Source organism: Chiloscyllium plagiosum, unplaced genomic scaffold (genome assembly GCF_037043375.1).
Source record: "Chiloscyllium plagiosum isolate Xiang-an unplaced genomic scaffold, Cpla_swu_hap1 HiC_scaffold_30, whole genome shotgun sequence".
In the NCBI taxonomy this organism is placed as follows: Eukaryota; Metazoa; Chordata; class Chondrichthyes; order Orectolobiformes; family Hemiscylliidae; genus Chiloscyllium; species Chiloscyllium plagiosum.
The window spans coordinates 24,619,081-24,643,669 of record NW_028270168.1 but is presented as its reverse complement, the minus strand read 5'-3'; positions in this window follow the sequence as shown (position 1 = coordinate 24,643,669).

Here is a 24,589-nt window from a genome sequence, read left to right as displayed (position 1 = left end):
CCCTGTCAATTGCTCCTCCACTTAATCCTGTAGCCATCTAGCTTGTCTGCTCACCCACCCTGTTATCCATTGCTCATGCATACACCAACAAAGTCACCCAGTACCTTCGATTTTCTGGCACACTCATCTGCACAGTCAGCCACCCTTCCCAGACCCTCACTCACCCACTCAACCAGTCACTTTGCCCTCCCACTCAGCCACCTTGCCATTCACTCACACATGCATCCTCCCTCCATTCACTAACTCACTGACTTGACCGTCTCACTCACTTGTTCACACGTTTCATTGGTTTACCAAAGCCACTCTCTCCACCATTTATGCCATCCTTCCCCCAGTTACCAATCCCTCCCATTCCTCTCACATCTACATCTGCCCCTCAGTCCCTCACACCAAAACCCACTGTTCCACTCTCTCACCTGCATGGACGTTCTGGAGGTCACTTAGATAATGATACACACCTCCAGATGCTCAGTCATGCACCAATCCTAGTCGGTGTGTCATCTGCTCAAACAGTCATTCATCTCTACCAATTTCTGTCCTGGTCACTCCTCCCCATTCCTCCCTGTCCCTTCTTTGCCACACCCTACACACCCTTCCTGGTCATTTGATCACTCATTTTCTACCTACCCCTCCTAATCACTAGCTTGTTCTCACAGTCACTCATTCATTCCCTACCCACCCTTCCCAGTCACTCACTTGCTTACCCCTTATGTATATATATTTCCCTATCATTTGCTTGCACTCTCCCTCACCTACTTTTCCTGGTCACTCACTTGCTCACTAGATACCCATCTCTCCCTGTCCTTCGCACATTCAACCCTACTCAACAGTCCTATTCACCCATTCACCCTCTGAGTCCCATGCTTAATCATGCGCTCCTCCCAATCACTAATTCAATGCCTCTTCATGCTTCACTCACTCATCTGCCCATGTTCCATTCACAGTCACTCGTGACTCAACCCTCCCAACACTCTTCTGCTTATATTCATACATATACTCGCTTACCCACCTAATAAGTCCACCAGTCATTCACTCACTCTTCATCCACACTTCGCGCAGCCAACCAACCAGCTGGTAATTCAGTTATTCTGCCAATCATACACTCGCCTGGAATAGTTAATTATGGTTAATAGTGTGTGAATATGTGAAAGTGGGGAGCTTGTAGTCAATGGATAAGTTTTATGAAAGTTAGTTAACTGAAATAAAACTCTCACTGAAAGTGTGAACTTGGATTCTGTTCAAAACTGTTATCTTCAACTAAATAATGGTGGTAGCAGAGGATAGTGAGTGAAAATGTAACATTTCAGGGTATGATTACCCACCTCTGTTTTCTAAAGATGCTCTTTATGACCAGTGGAGGAACCAAGTAATTACATTACTTTATAAAGTGGAAACAAGGTATGTCCCAGCTATTGATGTCTTCATGGCGGAATCTTTCAGTTGAGCAGTATTAGAAAGTGATGGATATCTACTGCATATGGAATAGACTGGCTAAAATGCTACTTGGACTCTGAGGAAAAAAATTCAGGAGAAAGTTAAGCATTTGAAGAGTTCTGTCAGTTTCAGACATGAGGATAATGGCATAATAAAATCTTTTCAAGAGCAAACATTCTCTTTAATATATCCAGAGTCAATAATTCTAAGGTTGGTTTTTCAGACCATTGACCACTAAGTGTGTTTTCTCTTCCATCCTCTTTACATTGGCGTGGTTATCCATAATACCAAAGTGTTCCTGACACAGATATGTTATGTATTGTCAGCTTAACAGGCCACAGGAAGTATCTGTGCCTGAACCACTCAGCAGGCAGGGGATATGGGGGAAGGGCAGGTGGAGACTGTAGCTGATGGAGTGGAGTTTTCCCTCACTGGCAGTGTCTGCAGAGAAGGCTTTCTTAGTCACTGCTCCTTTGTGATAGTCGCTTCATCACCACTACCTCACCACTCAACCCTCTCTAGCTGCCATTCTGCCTAATTCAACCATTTAAAAGTGAGTACAGGTAGACAACCTTGTATCTGAAATCCCGAAATCTGAAAAGCTCCAAAATCCAAAGTTTTTTTGCAAAGTTTTTATCTCATTAACAAGGTTGTTTGGGATGCAGTTAATCCAACTCCACACCCACTCGATGCAAGTCACTCAGATGCGACTTGGGTGGGTGTGGCCCAATACTGGCAGACCTCAATTCTGTCTCAGGACTCGTTACTCACAGTGAGTCTACTGTTCAGTAAGATTTTCGATAAATTCCGAATTCTGAAAATCAGCTGATCCCGAGCGTTTCAGATAAAGGATTGTGTACCTGTACTGAAAAATAAGTTTCCAAATTGAATTTATGCAATATAATCTTTATATAGTCTATAGTTTGCATGATATACTCCTCTGTGTAATAAACATCTGTCTTTTTAAAAGTTCACACCTCATAAGTATTTAAAAGACTGTATTTCTTACAAATGTCAACCCATGAAATCTTATACAATATGCAGTCTTCATCACTGTCAAACCAATGGGCATTAACTTCACACTTTTTTGCAGACTTTGTTTTTTGTCAGGAAATGACTTTGCCAAGGCCAGCACTTATTTGCTCTTTCGTAAAACCATAACCAGAATAAACATATCCAATCCAGTGGTGGATAATCATGTCAACACTCGAAATGCATCGTCAGCCATTTGTCTATTACAAATGGAATTCTGATTAGTCTTCTGACCTTTTTTTCACTTGATTTCAATCTTGACCTTGAGGCATCCATTTGTTTGTCCTGTGTAAAAGTGACATATAAAACAAAACAATGATACTTTGCTTGATAATAAGATTATTCAGAGAATGCAATATTTGACACCTCTGTTTCCTGCCTTCCAAACCAGCTTCGCTTTATATAAATATACAAATAAGGAACAAGAGTAGACACTGGGCCCTTCAAGCTTTCTCCATCATTTAATAAGACTGTGGCTGATCTGACTTTAACCTCAACTTTACATTCCTGCATATCTTCACTAATCTTTCATCCCATGTGAAATAATGTCACGGAAATAACTTTATGGTATACCATCACCAAGTCACCCTTTGTTAACACGTGCATGGTGCATGGACTCTGACTAGTCAGCTCAGAGACAGTCCCTCCAGTGAGGAGGATCCCTGAGATTCCTGTTACTTTTTTTTTTACTTCAAAGGGCAAGCACACCTGTTTTTCTTTTTTTTCCTTTTTTTTTTCCCCAGCACCCATGGTGTGTGTGTGTGCAGGTGTGAGACACAGTGAAAGACACAAAGTGCACGAATCTTTATTCAAATTCCACCACCAGGAAGATAGGAAAACACCCCGGTGGCCAGTGACAAACACTGCCCTTCACATCAAAGGGCAGTGCGGTGTGATCAAAAACAGTGAGGGGGAGGGTAGGGACTAAATCAAAATAGAGTTGGAGGGAGAAATGATGCACTCCACTCCCTGCGGCGCCCACCTCTCCCTGAACAACTGCAGGGTGTTGGTCGACACCGCGTGCTCCTTCTCCAAGGACACCCGGGCCCTAACGTAACCGCGGAAGAGGGGGAGATTCCTGTTACTATTTGTCAGTCTGGACTCTCTGATTGGCACAGATTAACAACCCCAATCAGGGGTTGTTAATGAGGTATACCTGGCTAACCCCAGTCCAATCACTACACCACCGTAATCAAGAATCTATCTAACTCTGCCTTAAAAATATTTTAAAAATTAAATTAAAAAGCAGGACCAAAATGTAATAAACTCCAGGTCACTACCTGAACAATGAGCTAATTAGCACAAGGTCAGTATGATTAAACAGGCAAATGCATGGCTGACACTGGTGTGGGAGAAACAGGTTCCAATTTGTGAGACATCAAACAACCAAATTTACAGCCTCACTTTATAAGTGCCCAAAGAACTTAATTAAATAAGATCTATGTATCTTAAGAGTAAAATTAATTCACCTTTGTTGTAGTAAAATTAATAAAACTCAAATTAGAAAGCAAGCCAATCAAATTTAAGTCAAAAGCTTTTGGGAGGGGCAGCATGATTCTGACCCTAACCATGGGACTTGACCACGTCAGAACAACAGATACAGCAGTTTGTTATAGTCTGGATGACATGTACAACAAAAGCCCGTAAAAGATGGTTTCTTGTGTTCTGCACATGCTCACGCAGAGATCATTGTTTCCGGGATCAGCATACCATGCCGTTGTGTTCAGCCAGTATTTCTTTTTTAGTTAGTTTCTGTTTTCTGTCCTCCCTTGTGGTCTGAGACATGCAGGTGTATGACGAACAGACCACCTACATCCAGTAACCATCAGTGGGGCCAGAAAGGGGGTCACTCCCAGGTGACTCAACGTGGAGGCTAGCACCCGTCATAATTCTCGCCGTCAAAACTTTCCAACACTGGTTAAGGACAGCCATAACAACACAACAAGAGATGACAAAAACAATGTACGTGATGAAGGCATGCAAAGGTACGAGCCCTTACATCCTCCTCGTAGCCATCCTAGTCATCCCGGGGGATTATAATAATGAAGCTGTTTCTTTTCCTGCCGGATCTTATCGGCCTCCAGGTGGATATGATCTGCTATGTTAGTTATGTTGTCTGAGGCATATGGAATGTGTGTGCAGCACTCGGGGCCAATAACAGCACAAGTGCCACCTTGTGCTGATAGCAAGTAGTCAATGGCCAAATGCTTCTGCATTGCAACAGTACAGGTGGTAATAATGTCAGCCGCCTTTCCAGAGATGGCCGTGCTAACAACTGCAAAGCCAACGACAGTCTCATTAGCCAGCCTTTCCAAGGTTGAGGCCATATTGATCAGATCCCGAGCAGCCTTAGCAGTCCCATCGACGGGGAAGACGATTGTAAAGAATCGCTCAGTCTCAGTGATGGACCGTTTGGATCGAAGTAGGTGTATGTTGGGATGGAGGGAACTGTAATGGCGAACAAAAGGGACCACATACGCAAGGTAGCAAGATCTGGATCAATCCAGAGGGACCCAAGGGTAGACCTTGAGACCACAGACAAAATAAGTACCATTGTAAGTCCTCGGATAATCAGTCTGAATTGTGGTCCAAATGGTTTTGAACATTTTACCTGTGGTCATACTTTCAGAAAGAAACAATTGGCAGCCGGACGAGGTAAGGAGCAGGGAATGGGAACATTCGCTGGTTCCGGCATTCCACCCTTGTAATTGTAATTGAAGTACAATTACATTTAAAACAAATAGTCCCCGTGGGTGTTCAATCATCTGGGGTGTTGTGAGGGACAGAGCCAGGGGCGTTTGAGAAAGGATGTAGTGAAGCTGGAACCAATCATGATACTTTTACATGTTATAACCTGCGGTCTCCCAGGTGACCTTATCATTGGCAACAGAAATAGTCTGGTCAGGGCCTCGCATGAGTGACTCATGAGATTCTCTGTCAGACTTACCCCCCCCCCCCCCCATCAAATGGATAATTTTGAGGATTGCTCCTAGTCCAACCACCATTCTGCCGTCTCTGATTTATTAAATGGAATGGATCTGCCCCCACTTGAGTATGAGGGGATTTAGGTACAAACCCAGCATTTAGAGATGGTATTTTGCTGCACGTGCATATAGAACATGTATAGGTAAGTATTAACATGTAACCGTGCCTACTCCGGTAAGCAACTCATCCAGTAAAATGGATCCCCTGGTTGGAGTCCAATCCGGGATGGCAACCCCTGCCCGTCCCTCTCCCCGCCCGCCACCCGCCACCGGAATCACCTGCTCAGCTAAAATCCTTGCCACAATGATGGTTGAGCAATTCTGGGTAGGGTAGGCCTCGACCCACCTGGTGAATTGGTCAATAATCACAGGGCAATACATCTTCCCATGGGATTGGGGAAAAGGTCCCATAAAATCTATTTGTACACGCTCCCAAGCTCCCTTTGGGCGTGGCTGGTGCCCCATTCTAATTTTAGTGGGCCTGCTTGGTTGTGCTGGGCACATGTCACACAGCAATGACAGATTCTGCCCATGTCCTTCCACCACCATTCCTTCCCGATGCTGGATATCATAGCATCACGCCCCATGTGCAAAACGCCGTGATGTAATTGCATAAGAGTATGTTGGATATACACGGGGGCCAGGACCTCAATCTCCAGACACCTTTCTCATCTGGCGTGGACCCCTGCACCTTCCACCTGGCACATTCACCCTCAGGGGTACCAGTGTGCCAGGGGTAATGCTTATGGTGGGGCCATCCTCAGCAAAGATGGCAGACCAAGGATGGATGTCTTCTGTCTCTAGGGCTGATTGAGCAGCTTTGTCAACAGCCTGGTTCCCCTTAAAAGTGTGCCACTTTTATTCTATTCATCTGGTTCCTTCTAGTGGGCCTTGACCTTCAACACTGCAGTCTTTGATGGGAGCTTGCTTGCCTCCTAGAACGTAGAACATAGAACACAGAGAAGTACAGTACGATGTTGTGCCAAGATTTAATTCTAATCTAAAATAAAATAACCTAACCTGTGCACCCCTCAATTCACTGCTGTCCATGTGCGTGTCCAGCAGTCGCTTAAATGTCCCTAATGACGCTACTTCCACCACCGCCACTGGCAATGCAGTCCATGCATTCACAACTCTGCGTAAATAACCTACATCTGGTGTCTCCTCTATTATTTCCTCCCAACGTCTAAAACTATGACCCCTCGTGCCAGTCAATCCTGCCCTGGTGAGAAGTCTCTGGCTATCAACTCTAACTATGCCTCTTATTAGCTTGTACACCTTGATCAGATCACCTTTCTTCCTCCTCCTCTCCAGAGAGAAAAGTTCGAGCTTATCAACCTCTCGTCGTAAGACAAGCCCTCCAGTCCAGTCAGCATTCTGGGAAACTTTCTTTGCACCCTCTCCAAAGTCTCCATATCTTTCCAATAACAGGATGACCAGAACTGGACACAATATTCCCAGTGTGGTCTCACCAGGATTTTGTAGAGTTGCAGCAAAACCTCACGGTTCTTAAACTCGACCTCCCATTAATGAAAGATAAAACACCATATGCTTTCTTAGCAATCCTATCCACTTGGGTGGCAACTTTGAGGGATCTATGCACTTGAACATCAAGATCCCACTGTTCCTCCACACTGCCAAGAATCCTGTCTTTAATCCTATCTTGAGCATTCACGTTCAACTTTCCAAAATGCATCACTTTGCATTTATCCAAGTTGAACTCCATCTGCCATTTCTCAGCCCAGCTCTGCATCCTGTCAATGTCACGCTGCAGCCTGCAAGAGCCCTCGATACTATCAATGACACCTCCAACCTTTGTGTCATCGACAAATTTACTAAGCTACCCCTCAACCTCCTCATCCAAGTTACTTATAAAAGCTAAAAAGAGCAGAGGCCTAAGAATAGAGGCTTCAGGTACCACTCACCACTGACCTCCAGGCAGAATACTTTCCATCTACAACCACTCTCTGCCTTCTGTCAGCCAACCAATTCTGAATCCAGAGTCAAAACTCCCTGTATCCCATATCTCCTGACTTTATGAATGAGCCTACCATGTGGAACTATATCAAATGCCTTGCTGAAGTCCATATACACCACATCCACTGCCCAACCTTCATCAACCTGTCTCATCTCCTCCTCAACGAACTCAATAAGATTTGTGAGGTATGACCTGCCCCTCACAAAGCCATGATGACTGCTTTTAATCACGATGTGCTTTTCCAAACAGTCATAAATCCTATCCCTCAGAATTCTTTCCAAAACCTTGCTGACCACAGACATAAGACTGACTGGTCTGTAATTGCCAGGGATTTCCCTATTACCCTTCTTGAAAAAAGGAAGAACATTCGCCTCCCTCCAATCCTCCGGTACAACTCCCGTGGAGAGTGAGGAAGCAAATATGTTCGCCAGCAGCTTAACAACCTCTTTTCTCACTTCCCGGAGCAACCTAGGATAAACCTGGTCTGGCCCTGGGGACTTATCAATCTTAATGTTTTCCAAAATTTCCAGCACATCAACTTCCTCAATCTCGATCTGTTCAAGCCTGTTTCCTGGCTCCTCAAAGTTTTCATTCACAACAAGGTCCCTTTCCTCAGTGAAAACCAAAGCAAAGAGCTCATTCAGGGCTTCCCCTATCTGCTCAGGCACCATGCACAAGTGACCTACGCTATCCCTGACTGGCCCTACCTTCTCCCCGATCATTCTCTTATTCCTCACGTATGAGTAAAATGCCTTTAGATTCTCCCTAATCCTTCCCGCCAAGCCTTTTTCGTGCCCCTTCTGGCTCTCTGCAGTCCATTTTTGAGCTTCTTTCCAATAAGCCTGTAATCCTTTAAAGCTGTGCTAGATCCTTGCTTCCTCCACCTTATGTAAGCTGCTTTCTTCCTTTTGAGAAGAAGCTCCTCTCTTCTCATCATCCAAAGTTCCTGAATCTTACCCCTTCTTACCTGTCTCACAGAACAAATTTATGCATCACTCGCAACATCTGTTCCTTAAACAGTATCCACATGTCTGTGGTGCCCTTTCTGTCGAACAATTGCTCTCAATCTGTACTTCCCAACTCCTGTCTGATAGCGTCATAATTTCCTTTTCCCCAATTAAATATCTTGCCATGGTAACTGCTCCTTTCCCTCTCGATGGCTATGGTAAACGTGAGGTCACTGTATCCAAAGTGCTCTCCCACCGCAAGATCTGACACCTGGCCTGGCTCATTGCCGAGCACCAAATCCAAAATGGCCTCTCCCCTCGTCCGCTTGTCTACATACTGAATAAAGAAACCCTCTTGAACACACCTGACAAAAACAGCTCCATCCAAAACATCTGGAATAAGGAGGTTCCTGTCAATATTGGGAAAGTTGAAGTCACCCACACTAACACCCGTGCTACATCTGCATTTTTCCAAAATCTGCCAGTCTATGAGTTCTTCCGTCTCCCTACTGCTATTAGGGGGTCTATAGAACACCCCCAATGAGGTGGCTACTCCTTTGCTGTTCCTAACTTCCACCCATACAGACTCAGTAGACAAATCTTCCTCGACAACCTTCATTTCTGTAGCTGTGACACACTCTCTGATTAACAATGCTACACCCCCTCTACTCTTTTACCCCCTGCCTGTTCTTTTCAAATGTTCTAAACCCTGGAACATCTAGCTAGCATTCCTGCCCCTGTGAAATCCAAGTCTCCGTTATGGCCACAACATCACAGTCCCAGATACTGATCCATGCTCTAAGTTCATCACGTTTATTTCTGACACTTCTTGTGTTAAAGTAGACACACTTTAACCGATCCCTTTGTTTCATCACATGAAAAACTTCCCTGATAGATTTACTACATCCTGTCATTGCTCATCCTCAACTACCCCCCTCTCAGATATGTAGCTCTGGTTCCCACACCCCTGCCAAACTAGTTTAAGGTCTCACTTACTTAAAAAACAATCACTTACCCTTTGCAGCAGCCCTCGTTTCTCTCCGTCCTCTCTCCTCACCGCTCTGTAAAAAGTGGAGGCCCGACTCCCGAGATAAGTCCCTTTTAAGTGGGAAAACCTACCCTTCCCGGCAGCCCTCGTTTCTCTCCGCTGCACTGTCTTTATTGTCCATGCTTGACAGGGGTGACTCCCATAGTGACATATCCCCAAATGGTCATGCAATCATGGACATTCCTGAAAGCATATCTACTATCAGTGTAAATGTTAACCCTCCTCCCTGACACCTCCGTGAAGGCCTGGGTGAGGGCCACTGACTCGGCCACCTGGGCTGACAGGCTTCCCTTTATTCTCCCCGCTCGACAACTCATAGTTCCATGTTCACTACTGTCCATCCCGTTCATGGCAAACTGTCTACATATTTTTGCGAGCCATCCACAAACAGGGTCTCATCTGGTGCTTCCAAGAGCACATCCTTTATCCCACTTTCCTCTACTTCATTGTCCACATTCCCACACACATGGTTCACCATTGCCTAACATCCCTTTCACTGGGTTTTCCCGGGTATCTCGTACAATGGTAATGGATTTGGTTGGTGGCAAAAGACCAGCCTCCCATTTTGCCCTTCTCATGTTAGAAACCGTGCGTACTTTTTCTGTATTTAACATTTCTACGAGGGTTTGATACGCAAGACTAAATTCGCTGTCATCACAATAGGCTCACTGAACCTCACAGCCTACACAGCACAGTCTAAAGCAGCCATACATCTGAGCAAGCCGTTCACGTCGGGACCCTCAGCAGTAGAGTAGTACCCTATAGGTCACTGTTTATTGCCATGGAGCTGGGTTACTACTGCCAAGTGCTTCAGGACTAAGTATAGTGCCTCCTGATGTCTTGGTTTGGATTCAGAATCCAGAAGGTTGTCATCGACATACCGGAATATTGTACTGTTGTGGTGCAGGTCAGTCTCCCTGAGTACTCTACTCATTACATGGTGGAAGATGGCTGGGCTATTATGGAACTCCTGGGGAAATCTGGTTCAAGTATACTATTTTTCCCCAACGGTAAATGCAAACGTATCTTGGGAGTCACGATGGGGGGGGGGCACACGGGTACACCAGAATCCATTCACAATATCCAATACAGTAAAGAGTTTGGGGGACTGGGAGAACCCATTTAAGATTGTGGATGGACTGGCAACTGGAAGGTATAATTTAGGCGTGACCCTGTTTAGAGCTGTGTAATCAATTGTGAGATGGTAACTTCCATCAGGTTTACTGACTGGCCATGTGCAGCAATTAGTACTGCTTGTAGTGTCTTGGAGAATTCCCCTCTCCACTAATTCTTTCACAATTTCCACAACCGCCCTTCTGGCTTCATGTTTTATGGGGTATTGGCGGTGCTGCTTGTGTTCCGACCCTCCACGACTACAGGAGGGTCAGATCACATGAGCCAATTTCGCTGTTGATGTAGGGCCTGGGATGGATCCCATCCACTCTTCCTCATCTGTCTAATGAGTGAATATTGATCTCCTATCCTGCCATAACAATGAAGGGTTTATGCTCCCAGATCCTCTGTCGGATGATCATGTTTACCCACGGGCCATGACTTCTGTGTGTTTTCCAACAGCGGCCTCTCACCCAGAATGCTTCCTATCAGAGTCCAGCGATACCTGTTTTAGGGAGTGATCATTTCCCCGTCTGCTGCTTATTTAATCTAGGCCTTTATCTCAAGCAGAAACAATCACACTGGCTTCTGAGTATGACTCACCTCAAAGGCCTCCCAACAGTCACTCTCTCGTTCACTCTGACCAGATCAACAGCTTCTGCTTTTGTCTGATATCCTGCCCCGACTCCTGGGAGGTGGCCACCCTTCCCGCCTCAGGCGACTGACTGTGTGGAGTGTGCACGTTCTCCCCGTGTCTGCGTGGTTTTCCTCCGGGTGCTCCGGTTTCCTCCCACAGTCCAAAGATGTGCAGGTCAGGTCAATTGGCAATGCTAAATTGCCCGTAGTGTTAGGTAAGGGGTAAATGTAGGGGTATGGGTGGATTGCGTTTCGGCGGGGCGGTGTGGACTTGTTGGGCCAAAGGGCCTGTTTCCACACTAAGTAATCTAATCTAATCTACCCGGAACGTGAACAGAACCCTGCTCGCAGCGCCAATTTGTTGTAGTAAAATTAATAAAACTCAAATTTAGAAGCAAGTCAATCAAATTTGTTAAGTCAAAAGCTTTTGGGAGGGGCAGCGTGATTCTGACACGGCACCTGACTATGCCGTACCTCATCCTGTGTGTTGCGTATGCGCGGGCAGTGATTGCTGTTTACGGGAGCGGCTACCACCCTGCAGTATTCTGCGACTACTTCTTCTTTAGTTAGTTTCTGTTTACACCTTAAACGAACAATGCATCATGTAATTGTAGCAAGATGTCTTCACTATTATACCCTCAGAAAGACAAGCACAACATTGCCTTCCTAATATCTTGTTATCCTGTTACTAGGAGCACAAAACCTCAATTTATTCTTAAGTAAAAATATGCATAATTTCCCAGTTTACCTGTCTTTTAGACCCAGATTGACAGAAAGCACTGATCAGATTTCTGTACTTAAGAAGGATTATTAATTAGAACAACTAGATAGATTCTACTACAATTATGAACTATTGAAATTTAACTGTACAAGTTCAAACTTAAATCTCCTCAATGAACTTACCAATGCATGACAATAGACCCAACCCCACAACTAGAGAACTGAATCACAGCCCTACTCAAAAAACTTCAGAAATCTGGAGAAGTAAATAAGACCGACTTCCAAAACATGAAACCAGACAAATCCAACACACCACGCTTCTACAGATTACCCAAAGTTCACACGCCAGGATTCCCCCTCAGACCCATAGTCTCGCTACCTAGAACACCAATTTACAGATTGGCCAAGGTGTACACCAAAAACTAAAATACTGAGTGGTAGACTCACGCCACTCCATCCACTCCACCCAAGAATTCCTGAAGACCATCAAAGACACGAAGATAGAAGAGGATGAAATAGTGGTCTCCTTTGATGTAACAGCCCTGTTTACATCAATCAACATTAACCTGGCCAAGGAAACACTGACTACATTATTAGAAAACCCAAATACACATACACCAAACACCACTAACTTCATCAGAAAGGACAGTATTGTCAAGCTAGTGGACCTATGCCTTACCACACACTTCACCTTCAACAACAAAACCTACTGACAAACCAATGGAACACCAATGGGATCTCTGGTATCAGGGTTCTTCGTAGAGACAGTAATGCAGAGACTGAAACAAACAGCTCTGCCAACCATCCAACCCAAACTTTGGGTCCGCTATGTGGATGACACCTTCGTCATCACAAAACGAAACAAGTTAGAGGAAACCTTCAAGACCATCAATAATACCCTTACTGGCATAAAATTCACTAAAGAGGTGGAAAACAGCAATAAACTACCATTCCTAGATGTCACTGTAGAGCGAACGACAAATGGGGAACTTCAAACCAGCGTCTATAGGAAAACAATACATACTGACCAAATATCGAACTACAGAAGCAATCATCCCAACATCCACAAACGAAGCTGCATCAGAACATTATTTCAATGAGCCAACACACACTGCAGCACAGAAGAACTACGCAGAGCAAAGGAAAATCACTGATGCTGTATATTCAGCAAGAATGGATACCAAAGAACACAGTCCGCCTATTTCTCAGCAACAAACTCAAACAAGCAGACAAAACACATCCAGAAACCCTAGCCACTCTCCCCTGCATCAAAAACATCTCAGAAATGACTGCCAGACTACTCAGACCCCTTGGCATCATGGTAGCCCACAAACCCACCAACACAATAAAACAGCAGCTAATGAACTTGAAAGACCGATACAGACAAGAAGCAAATCTAGTGTCATTTACAAAATACCGTGCAAGAACTGTTACAAACACTACATTGGACAAACAGGCAGAAAACCAGCCACCAGGATACATGAACATCAACTAGCCACAAAACAACATGACCCTCTCTCACTAGTATCATTGCATACAGACAAGGAAGGACTCCACTTCGACTGGGACAATACATCCATCCCAGGACAAGCCAAACAGAGACACGCACGAGAATTCCTAGAAGTATAGGATTCCAACTGGAACGCTATCAACAAACACATCGAGTTTGACCCCCATCTTCCACCTCCTGAGAAAAATAACAGGAATGACATCACCACAAGAAGTGACAGCACCAGAGGAAATGACATCATCAATTCAAAGAAAGCCAGACATATAATTAGAAAGCAGGAATCATGAACAGTGCTTCGCCTGGCGACCCACTGAAAATGTTACCTAGTAAGCTGACGAAACGTCTGGAAATGAACCTTCCAGCTCAGTGAGCAAACCTATATCCAGAACCTCAACCTGAGCTACAAATCTTCTTAAAACTCGCTAAGACAAGGTTTGATTAGGAATAGTCAGCATGACTTTGTGAGTGGGAGATCATGCCTCACAAATTTGTTAGAGTTCTCTGATGAAGTGATCAAAAAGTTGACAAGTGCAGAGCAGTAGACATAGTTGATATAGATTTCAGTAAGGCCTTTGATAAGTTTCCACATGGTAGGCTGCTCCAGAAGGTTGGATCACATGGAATCCAGGGCTAGCTGGCAAATTGGATACAAAATTGGCTTGATGGTAGGAAGCAGAAGGTAATAGTGGAAGGTTGCTTGTTGGTTGGAGACCTGTGACTAGTGGAGTGCCTTGGGGGCCGGTGCTGGGCCCATTATTGTCTGTAATTTATATCAATGATTTGGATGAGAATACAAATGGCATGATTAGTAAGTTTGCTGATGACACTAAAATAGGTGGTATCGTGGACAGTGAGGAAGCTTATCAGAAATTGCAGCAGCACCTTGATCAGCTACAGAAGTGGGCCGAGAAATGACAAATAGAGTTTAGATTAGATTAGATTAGATTACTTACAGTGTGGAAACAGGCCCTTCGGCCCAACAAGTCCACACCGACCCGCCGAAGCGCAACCCACCCATTCCCCTACATTTTACCCCTTGACCTAACACTACGGGCAATTTAGCAGGGCCAATTCACCTGACCTGCACATCTTTGGACTGTGGGAGGAAACCGGAGCACCCGGAGGAAACCCACGCAGACACGGGGAGAATGTGCAAACTCCACACAGTTAGTCGCCTGAGTCGGGAATTGAACCCGGGTCTCTGGCGCTGTGAGGCAGCAGTGCTAACCACTGTGCCACCGTGCCGCCCACGGTTTAATATAGATAAGTATAATGTCTTGCATTTGGAAAGACAAGTCAAGGCAGGAGTTTCACGGTGAATGGTAGGGCCTCATGGAGTGTACTGGAACAGAGGGATCTTAGAGGTCAGGTGCACGGTTCTCTGAAAGTGGAGTCACCGTAGACAGGGCAGTGAAGAATGCTTTTGTCACACTGGGCTTCATTAGTCAAAGAAGTATAGACGTTGGTAAGTTATGTTGTGGTCATATAGGACATTGGTGAGGCCATACTTGGAGTATTGTGTCCAGTTTTGGTCACCTTGTTAAAGGAAGGATGTTATTAAACTGGAAAAAGCGCAGAAGAAATTTACGAGGATGTTGCCTGGACTCAGTGGTTTGAGTAATAGGCAGAGGTTGTACAAGCTAGGACATTTTTCTTTCGAGGGTAGAATACTGAGGGGAGACCTTGGAGAGATGTGTAAGATCATGAGAGGCATGGATAGGATGAATGCACTCAGTCGTTTTTCCAGGATTAGAGAATCGAGGATGAGAGGACATCAGTTTAAGGTTAGAGGGAAAGAGGGGATATAGGACAAGTGCAGGGAAATGGGGTTAGCGTGGATTGACATTTTAGTTGGCATGGACCGGTTTGGGCCAAAGGGCCTGAATCCATGCTGTCGGATTCTATGACAGTATGACTCTAACTAGTCATCACTTCACAGACCAATCAGCTACTTGTTGTCAGTTGGATCTCATTTTGTACACACTGCCAGGCTCCAGTTCATCTGCAACTCAATATACCCCCACTTGTTGAACAAACAACCAGGTAAAGAGCAAATACAATTAGTGGTTGTTGCTCATTTTTCAGAAAGTGCAACGGTTCTTTTCACAATCCTTCATTTGTAAAATAGTCCTTTTCCCATTTCAGTCCACATTCAACAGTACATAAAATGAAAAAGATACACACTTCTCAGTACTGACATGTTAATTCTGATTCGTGTACAAAGACAATCAAAGCTCTTGAAATAACATATTTTCCCAGTCATTTACCACGGAAAGATAAATGCAGACTTTTAAAAATGTTTTTGCACCAAAGTCATGAATTTAATGCCATCCCCACTTTATATTTCATCTGCCATGATCTTGCATCTGAACATTATTTGTCCATATCTTTTCATAACCTCTGTGTAACGTCCCACTGGTTACTTTCACAATCATTTTAATATTCTGAGAAAATTTAGATTTGTTACGATATTAGAAACTGAGACCCCAATGTTGATCCATGTTATATTCCTCCTAGTTCGAGCCTGCAATCTCAAACATGACCGATAAATCCCTTCTCTGTTTTCCAATTACCAACCCTTTCTCATAGAGTCATAGAGCACGGACACAGACTCTTGGGTCCAACTCATCCATGCTGACTAGGTTTCCCGAACTAAACTAGTCCCATTTGCCTGCACTTGGCCCATACCTGTCCAAATTTTTCCTCTTCGTGTACCTGTCCAAATGTCTTAAATGTTGTAACTGTACCTGACTCAACAACTCCCTCTGACAGTTCATGGCACATAAGAACCACCCTCCGTGTGAAAACATTGCCCCTCAGGTCCCTTATAATCTTTCTCCTCTCACCTTAAAATTATGCCTTCCAATTTTGAACTCCTGTAGTCCAGGGGAAAGGCCTTAGCTATTCACCTTATCTATGCCCTTCATGACTTCTTAAATTTCTAAAAGGTCATTCTTTAACCTCCTACACTCCAGTGAAAAATGTCCCAGCCTATCCAGTCTATCCTTCTAACTCAAACCCTCTAGTCCCAGTAAAAGCCTTGGAAATCTTTTCTGCATTCTTCCCAATATATAATAATCTATTTTCTAGAGCAGGGCAACCAGAATTGTACACAGAACTCCAAAAGTGGCCTCACCAATGTCCTGTACAACCTCAACATGACATTCCAACTATTATATTCAGTGGTCAGAGAAATGAAGGCAAACTTACTAAGAAACCTCTTTACCACCCTGTCTAGCTGTGACCCAATTTCCAAGGAACTACTGGCAACCCAATGATTCTAAATTTTGTGTAACAATTATTTGAATGACATCTATTTCACAGATTTTTGAAAATCGAGATCCATTACATCAACCTGTGCCTCTGTCTCCACCCTACGAGTTAGTGGCTAAAACAAAATACTGAACAGAACTTGCTTTTTGTCAATCAGTTTTGATGCTGTCTTACCATATTACAATTGACCAATTGCTGAAATTACCATTCAATCTGTTGAGAGATATTATTACACATGTCTGGAGCTGGTGGAACTTGAACTCAGGCCTTCGGGCTCAGAGGAGGGTCACTACCACGTCCACAAGAACCCTAACAGTTTTAACAGCTATTTTCTTATCATCCCATTCAGACATGTTATTAAGTATCTCTGGAATTAGTGGGACTTGAACCCTGGTACTGGGAGACGAACACTACAACTGCAACACAAGAGCCGTTAATCCAATTTCTCTAATAGATATTTTCTAGATCAACCTCTTCAGAGATGTTATTATATACTACTGGAGCAGCTGCGATATGATCTGACATAGGGATGTCCATTGCACCACACGACCCCTGAATCTAATTGTTTTCATACTACATTTCCATTATAGATTTCCGCAGTTTCCCTACAGTTTTTAGTTCTCCATTTTTCCTCCTCTCCCTTTTTTAATAGGGAAGTTATACTTGCAACAACATTTTCAACATCTTCAAATTCCTGGATACTTGGGGAGGTATGGATGTCAACAACATCAGAGACAAACTTCAGAGGGAAGTCTGCCATTCTCTCCTGGTAGATGGAGTCAAACTATTCTTTCTGAAACACAAGTAATGCTTCTTTCAATCTCCAAGAATTTCTAGAAAAAAAGTCATTCCAGATTAAAACATTAAGTTAAAATAAACTATCACATTGATTTTGATACAGTAACATTGATAGTTCCAAAATGAAGGACAACCATATTAGTTCAACACTAACACAGAAAATTGGATAATCCTATGATCCAACAATCCATCCATTTAGGAATGCATATCCATGAATGTGAATGCCTCCAAAATCATAGACTCTGCAGCAGCTAAGTGATGTGATTGCCCCTTGTGAGCAACTTGTAGGGATCAATAGAAATGCATTACAAGAACATGTATATTATTTTCCATTTCACCAATGAAATTTAATTGGGAAATTTAAGTAATATGCTTTGACATTTTAAAAATGTCCATCATTTCAGTTTTGGGCAATCCACTGTCTGAAAAGGAATTAATTTCAGGTACTCAATTGTATCTACAAATGTTGAGGCAACGTAAGAAATACATCACTGAGGACCATGAATGTTCAAGGTGCTCAATCACAACCATATGATTTGTCGGCATTTTTCTGCCAGTAGAAATAAGGGTTGGAACAGAAAAAAACTTCACACTGATTTATACTGATCTACAGCATTACTCACCTTCTCTATAAAATCTGCCATTGACATCATCGTACAGATCTGGTGTAGCATGACAGCTTGTTGCAGGGTTTTGTTTCATATATTTAAAAGCGTAATGTTCCAAAATTGACTCCAAGGTTTCTCCATCCAACCTTTTTTTAAGGAAAAATGCATTTTTTCTACCACAATTCTGGGATCCTTTCACAAATTAAAATTAACATGAGGTGACTCAATTATAAATCAGAAGTATAAGTCCATTCTAACACATTGATCCCTCTCAGTAGCGAAAGTCCTACCTCCTCCAACTCCAGATACAAGTTCCCATTACTATCCCTGATCAGCCTTAACCTTACTCTGGCCATGCTTTTGTTCCTCACATAAGTGTAGAATGCCTTAAGGTTTCCCTTAATCCTACATACTAAAGCTTTTTCATGTTCTCCTAAGTGCATTCTTCTGTTCTTTCCTGGCTATCTTTTAACCATCTAGAGCCCTGTCTGATCCTTGCTTCCTCAACCTTAAGTAAACTTCCTTCTTGCTCTTCACTAGATGTTTCACTTCCCTTATCACCCAAGGTTCTTTCATACTACTATCCCTTCCTTGCCTCAGTGGGACAATCCTGTTCAACACTAAAAGCAAGTGTTCCCTAAACAACCTCCACATTTCTGTCATGTATTTCCTTGAGAACATCGGTTCCCAATTTAGGCACCCCAGTTCCTGCCTAATAGCATCATAATTTCCCCTTCCCCAATTAGATACTTTCCCATTCCACCTGCTCCTGTCTGTCTCCATGAATCTCGTAAAGGTGATCACTATCATCCATAACTGAGATCTCTATCATGCAAATGCTCTCTCACCAAGAGATCTGACAGCTGGCATGGTTCGTTGCCAAGCATCAAATCCAATATGGCCTCCCCTCTATTCAGCCTATCTTCATATTGCGTCAGAAACCTTTCCTGGACACATCTGACAAAAAACTGCTCCATCCAAACTATTTGAACTAAGGAAGTTCCAATCAATAGTACAGGTGTTAAGTCACCATGACAACAACCCTGTTACTTTTGCACCTTTCCAAAATCAGCCTTCCAATTTGCTCCTCTGTGTCTCTGTTGCTATTGGAGGGTCTGCAGAAAACTCCCAATAAAGTGACTGCTCCTTTCCTGTTTCTGACTTCCACCTGACTCATAACTCGATCAAACTTCTTCAGCATTTCATGAACATTTTTCCATTTCCCTTTAACACTTCTCTGTCCAGGTGAAATTTTCCCAGTATTCTGACCCTCTTCACTTCATTACATTTTGGCGTCCACAGCATCATTCTCTCTATGACCAAACTTAAGACCTAAATCTGTTCATGATGCTGTAACTGGAAGCTGGGGGTTTGTGTGTGCATTCATCCTGACTTCATCAATATTCCTTTCTACAGACTCCCAACATTCTACCTCCAGTGTCATTGCCTGACCGATTGTCTCAGCATCAGACCTGGAGGTGAAATGATGCTCTAAGACATGAAAGGGATCACATGCCCAACTTTGACAACTCTCCCACTGCCACCAAACAATTGGAGGGAGCTGAATGATTGGAACATGTCAAGATGCTGCATGTTAGCTTTGGATTGACCATCAGCTACAGTAGTGGTGTCCATTTCCTTAAGGCTTTTCTGCATCTTACATTTAGCATTGAACCCAATATCTATTTACACAACAAGACAGCCCAGTAATTTATCAATGTGAACACCTTGTGATTTGAACTGTGGAAAGGTTGTATTTTTTTTTTCTGTATTTTTGATTGTGGACCGAAATAGAAAAATAACTGTTGGAAAAAAAAACAAGGAATCATAGAATCCTTACAGTGTGGATTACTGCACTTTTTAATTAAAAGGTAAGTTATCTAACACTCATTGCAAATACTGTTTACACAGCTGCTTGTGCAAGCAATTCTAAGCTGAGGTAAAGATGAGCTGGAGCCAAGGGTCTATGTGTAATGGAGCTTCAATTGGCAAAGAGTAGCTGAATGGTCCATGAACGAGAGACCAAATTACAAACACCTCCTGCTGAACAACAACTATGTGATAGGTTCTTGGGTGAATGTCTGTGAGTGAGAATATTTAGACAGAAGCCATTGTACCTCTAAAGGGAAGGAGCTGTCCTTCGCAGTGCAATAAAAAACCTCAAGGCCACAGAAAACCAGTTTATTTCCTCTCATCAGTTGCTGTAAGCTGTGATTCATAAGCAGTAAGTCAGAGACTTCATAAGTGCGAACCAATTGCCCAGTTGTTCTTGTAAGCAAAAGAAAGTACCTGGAGAAGAAAGTTTCAGAAGTGACAGGATTTGACAAGCCAGTAAGTTCATCGTAGTAAACTTTGTGGATAGGGTCCACTGAACTACCTCCTACTCTTTACCACTACCATGGCATATATTTTGTATCTGTCTGTGTTCTATGTCCATGAATGGGGAGTTTTAAAAAGGGGCCATTTAAGATTTTAGCTAATAGAGTTCATGATTGTTCATAAACCGTAGCGAGAATCCATGAATTTGTAGTAAATAGACATTCTTGTTCAAGACAGAAACCGAGTTTATACTTTCTGGGTGTAACAGACAGGTAAATTGGGGGATTCTGCACAATTTGTAAAATCTTTATTTTTTGTATTGTCTCTGGAACAACGGAGCTTGATTTCCAGTGTGCTACCGCAGTGAGGTGTACAAACTCAATGCTTGTCTTTCCCACAGGCCTCATCTGCTGATTTCCCAAATTTTTGAAGATTGTCTCTGAAAAGATACAAATTTCATTGAATTGCTAATTTCAAAGTGTGAACATATAATATTAACACTGGCAAAATGCTTGGGAGTGTTAAGGCTGGGAGGGTGGTGGTGTTGGGAAGCATTGGCATTGGTGGAGGTCGGAACAAGGACAGTGGCGGGAAATACCTCAAGGTGTATGCAGTAGTTAGAGTAGCATTGGAGGCCATTATAGGCTAGGGAACAGGGAGCAGGGATATAACTGACAGTGACCACTATTGTGGCCTCCACAGTTCATGCTCCAAGATGTTGTTTGGTTTTGAGTATCATCAAAGTTCCTCACTGCATGACGTCACCAAATACCTGCTCTGATATCCCTGTTGAGATTTCTCAACATTTAGCTTATTTGGTGTGTTCACTAAGATAGGAAGCTGAATATTATTGAAGTTAGTTGTGTCTATAATAAGGTGTTTAACAATCCATAATTCCCTTAATTGGGAAATCACTGCTGCCAAGCAAGAAACTCAACTTTCTACTCAGCTGAGTTTAATAAATGGACTGAAACTATCCCAAGAAAAGGATTCTCTTCGTCAAATGTCTTGTCCAATTCTGCTCAGCCTCTTCATCAGAAACCTCTTCATGTTCTTCAAACTGTGCATTGAGGTCTATGTTCAGGCTGAGACAAAGCATTTTTTTCAATTCTATCACCATATGCCTTGGAGTATGGTAACCTAAACATAATTTGGCAGTCTCAAATAACACCATCGCCTCATCTTCACCATGAAAAATTTCCCCGGCCCCCAACACCTCATCTTCACCATGGAAAACTGCCCCACTGAACTCATTTCTACCTACCTCGACACTGTCCTATCCCCCCTAGTCCAGGAACTCCCCACATACGTTCGAGACACCATCCACGCCCTCCACCTCCTCCAAGACTTCCGTTTCCCTGGCCCCCAATGTCTCATTTTCACCATGGAACCAATCCCTCTACACCTCCATCCGCCATGACCAGGGCCTCCAAGCCCTCCGTTTTTTCCTCTCCCGACATCCCCAACAGTACCTTTCCCCGACTCTCTCATTCGTTTGGCCGAACTGGTCCTCACCCTCAACAATTTCTCCTTCGAATGCTCCCACTTCCTCCATACCAAAGGGGTGGCCATGGGCACCCGTATGGGCCCCAGCTATGTCTGTCTCTTTGTTGGCTACGTAGAACAGTCGATCTTCCGTACTTCCACCTGCACCACTCCCCACCTCTTCCTCCGCTACATTGATGACTGCATTAGCGCCACCTCGTGCTCTCGCGAGAAGGTTGAGCAATTCATCAACTTCACCAACACATTCCACCCTGATCGTAAATTTACCTGGACCATCTCTGACACCTCCCTCCCCTTCCTGGACCTCTCCATCTCCATTAATGATGACCGACTTGACACTGACATTTTTTACAAAAACCCACCGACTCCCACAGCTACCTGGATTACACCTCTTCCAACCCTACCTCTTGCAAAAATGCCATCCCGTATTCCCAATTCCTCCGCCTCCGCCGTATCTGCTCCCAGGAGGAACCAGTTCCACGACAGAACACACCAGATGGCCTCCTTCTTTAGAGACCGCAATTTCCCTTCCCACGTGGTTAAAGATGCCCTCCAACGCATCTCGTCCACATCCCGCACCTCCGCCCTCAGACCCGACTCCTCCAACTGTAACTAGGACAGAACACCTCTGGTACTCCCCTTCCACGCTATCAACCTTCACATAAACCAAATCATCCGCCGCCATTTCCGCCACCTCCAAAAAGACCCCACCACCAGGGATATATTTCCCTCCCCACCCCTTTCCGCCTTCCGCAAAGACCATTCCCCCCGTGACTACCTGGTCAGGTCCACGCCCCCCTACAACCCACCCTCCAATCCTGGCACCTTCCCCTGCCACCGCTGGAATTGCAAAACCTGTGCCCACACCTCCTCCCTCACCTCCATCCAAGGCCCTAAAGGAGCCTTCCACATCCATCAAAGTTTTACCTGCACATCCATCAATATCATTTATTGTATCCGTTGCTCCCGATGCAGTCTCCTCTACACCTGGGAGACTGAACGCCTCCTAGCAGAGCGCTTTAGGGAACATCTCCGGGACACCCGCACCAATCAACCACACCGCCCTGTGGCCCAACATTTCAACTCCTCCTCCCACTCTGCCAAGGACATGGAGGTCCTGGGCTTCCTTCACTGCCGCTCCCTCACCACCAGATGCCTGGAGGAAGAATGCCTCATCTTCTGCCTCAAAACACTTCAACCCCAGGGCATCAATGTGGACTTCAACAGTTTCCTCATTTCCCCTTCCCCCACCTCACCCTAGTTCCAAACTTCCAGCTCAGCACTGTCCCCATGACTTGTCCTACCTGCCTATCTTCTTTTCCTGATAAGGTTGAAAGGGATCATGAATTCAAATCTCACTCCACTCCACCCTCCTCCCTGACCTATCACTTTCATCCCCTCCCCCACTCACCTACTGTACTCTATGCTACTTTCTCCCTACTCCAACCCTCCTCTAGCTTATCTCTCCATTCTTCAGGCTCTCTGCCTTTATTCCTGATGAATGGCTTTTGCTCGAAACGTCGATTTTACTGCTCCTCGGATGCTGCCTGAACTGCTGTGCTCTTCCAGCATCACTGATCCAGAATCAAATAACATCATGGAGGAGAAAATGAGGACTGCAGATGCTGGAGATCAGAGCCGAAAATGTGTCACTGCAAAAGCGCAGCAGGTCAGGCAGCATCCAAGGAGCAGGAGAATCAACGTTTTGGGCATGAGTCCTGAAGAAGGGCTCATGCCCGAAACATCGATTCTCCTGCTCCTTGGATGCTGCCTGACCTGCTGCGCTTTTCCAGCGACACATTTTTGGCTCAAATAACATCATGGCAAGGCCTGTGGCAGTCTGACCATCCTCATTTTCCATAACTCATCTCAGCATCTCTTTTATTAAAGGATGTCTTGGATTACCTTGAAATGTCTTCTTTTCACACTAATAGTAACTTGTTGAAATATGTTTTACTACAACTCACTTCAATTTTCTAGTCTTGAAGGATGCATTCAATGTGTTTTGAATCTGTGCCAACTTTAGAGGGTGAAGTCTGTAAGAATGTTGTTTAATTGGAACAGCATTTCCTATAAATGCATCATGCGTAATTAGAATAGTACTTCCTAGCTTATTCCCACATATCTTCCCATGTGATTGTAATAATTCTTCCAGTTCAATTTTCCTCTGGAAGGTAACTCAATAAATTATTACAGTTATTGAGACTTTCCTCATTGTTCAATTTGCTTAGAGGAATGTCCAATTCAGATTTATCTGTACTTTAGTTCTTCTTATTTTAGGAATGCATCACAAAGTGTTATGATTCAGACCAGGAAATCAATAATTGATACTGATAAACTAAAACTAAATTCCTGGTTCAGTGGGAGAAAATCTGGGCAGACAATCCCAATCATGTAATTGCTAATTACAAACTGATTTTAGTGATCTCTGTGAAACAGACAGACAAAACGAAATAAACTCAGTCTGCCCACACCGGGTGTGCTGGCCGCCATATTTTCATGATTGTTGCACAGTTGAAACTTGGCCAAGATAGAAGGTTTTCTGGATTGCACTGGAGAGTGAGGTGAGGGCTTAGCCTGTTATTTCAGGTGCTCCTCTTAAACTTCATGCTGTCGTGTATTTAGTCCCTTTCAACCTTATCAGATTTGAGTCTCCCCTTGCCTGGAAATTTATCCTTAAATT